General features: G+C 50.5%; 1 protein-coding gene across 4 annotated transcripts in view; it reads left to right on the top strand.

Annotated features, from left to right (window-relative positions):
* Positions 1-2,041, top strand: part of MARK2 (microtubule affinity regulating kinase 2) — a 58,406-nt gene that overhangs the window by 900 nt on the left and 55,465 nt on the right. The window lies entirely within an intron of this gene.

Raw genomic sequence — 2,041 nt, 5'->3', positions numbered from 1 at the left:
CTCCCCTCACCGCCCCCCTGCGCTCTTCCGTGTTACCTCCCCAGCTTCCTCTTCTCTTCCCTTTTTCTCTCGGGGGCCTTTCTGGTCTTCCTCCACCCACGCTTAAAGCAACCACCCTCCTGTTCCTCGACTGGCACCCTGCGATTTGCCCCAGGTCGTTGTCCACCTCCTCCTCCATCCCTGCAGCCTCGCTTCCCCTCCGCCCGCACCGGTTCTCCCAGTCCCAGTTTTCACCCTCAGGGTCCTTGCCCCGGAGTGTGTTCTCGATGCCTATCCCCTTCCAGTTCCCCGGCTTTCTACCCTGCCTTTTGCATTTTCCAGATTGTGCTCTCCCTCTTGCTTGCAACCCACCAGCTCCACCCTCATCACCTTTCCAAATCTTTCGCCTACTCTTCGCTCATCACTTTCCCTTCTCTTCTCCAGGAGCTCCCTGGTGCCTCGCGCTGGCATTTGTTGCTTCCGTGTTTTCCCGTACAGCTGTCATGCGCATAGTTTTCCCACAGGTTGTCTTTGGGGTTCCAGTCTTCACTCCCTTCAGAGTCTTTGGATCCCTCACGTTCTCTTCCTCTGGGGTTTGGGTTTTTGAGTCTTGGCCTCCTGTTTCTCACTGTGAGTGCTGTACCAGCCTTCTCCCTGGGCTCTTCCTACCGAGGGAAAGACAGTCACTATTTCAGCCCCACTTCATTTACACAACCTGTTGCTCGGCCTTGCCGGATCCCCGGCCTTGCCTTTCTGTCCTCTTAAACCGCAACACAAACCGTGAGGCTTTTTTGTTTCTTCACTCCTGGATCTGTCACTTTACATAGTTTCTTCCCCCTTGCTTGTTGCCTTCTGGTTTCTCTGCCCTCACCCCATCTTACTTACTATGCCTCTTAATTTGGATTGCCTTTAATCTCCATATTAGTTTCCTGCCTTCTTCACATCATGTTTATTTTCCCCCCCGCATATGCCCCTATCCATCCCCTTGTGATTGGCTAGTCTTTGTAACTCCCCCGGCCAGGAATTGTGCACGCTAGTTTCTTGAGCTACACACTTCCCCCTCATCCTGGCAATCACTGCTATCATCTGTCACCCAAGCCTTAGCCTTTTCTGTGTCATCTCACCTCTTAGCCGAGAGGAGTCCACTTTCCACCCCTCCCCTTTCTTTCACCATCTCTAGTGTCCCTTGCTGCCTGCTCTGTGGAGAGTCTCCTGCCTGTCATACCTTGGTGGAGAACTTTACTAGGCCAAAAAAACTTGACCTGAAAAAAGAGCTCTTCTCCTGTGGGGCTTGAAGTGCTTTTTACATCCTTCCTCCTCACTACATTATTTATGTTTTCATCTTGTTTCCTTCTTTCTCTTTAGTGCAATAGAACTGTTGTTATATTCTCTTGCATATTAACACCTTTCTCTGAAAAATCTACCCTCTTTTCACTTCTCTGATGTTTTTCTCCTTTGTTGCCCCCTCACTCTCTGGCATCTGGGCGGTCAGGAACTCAAGAGGAGTTCTGGACAAGTTTTTCTGCAGTGGTTGACCCTTTCATTACTGATGGATTGACTGATTGCTTCTGGGGTTGAAATGGGTTGAGAGGGAGTGATGGTTGATTTCTGTTTCATCAGCGGGTTTGGCAGCTGGTTCAGTATGGGACTGAGGTGTTTGGGAACTGGAGCGTGGTCTGTATCTCACCGTCTTTCCCTCCAGTGCCAGCTGTCTCTCTCCTTACTGGGAACCACTTTCTCGAGGCCCTCTTGAGGTTGCCTGCTCCATTCCTTTTCCTATCACAGCCTTTATTTAGCAGGTAAACCCTGCTTAACCAGAGCACTTTCCCAGACTGTTGATTCTGAGCTGGTAGGAGGAGGCCGAGTGACTGACTGGCACCCTCAGGCATCTGGGGAGTGGCAGTGGAGTGCCTACTCTCTCAGCAAGGCTGTGGGGGGCATTGTATTCAGCAAAGTAGAGTAACAGAGTGCCTCAATGTGGTTTCTTTGTGCTCTTTACTCCATGTAAATGTATTCTTGCCTTGGTCTTTTTCTTGTGATGTGTGCATTGATTTCCGCTCTT

This window comes from Lipotes vexillifer, unplaced genomic scaffold, assembly GCF_000442215.2.
Source record: "Lipotes vexillifer unplaced genomic scaffold, Lipotes_vexillifer_v1.1 scaffold1129, whole genome shotgun sequence".
Lineage (NCBI taxonomy): Eukaryota > Metazoa > Chordata > Mammalia > Artiodactyla > Lipotidae > Lipotes > Lipotes vexillifer.
Note: the sequence above shows the minus strand (reverse complement) of the source record. Positions and strands in the feature narration are given on the sequence as shown.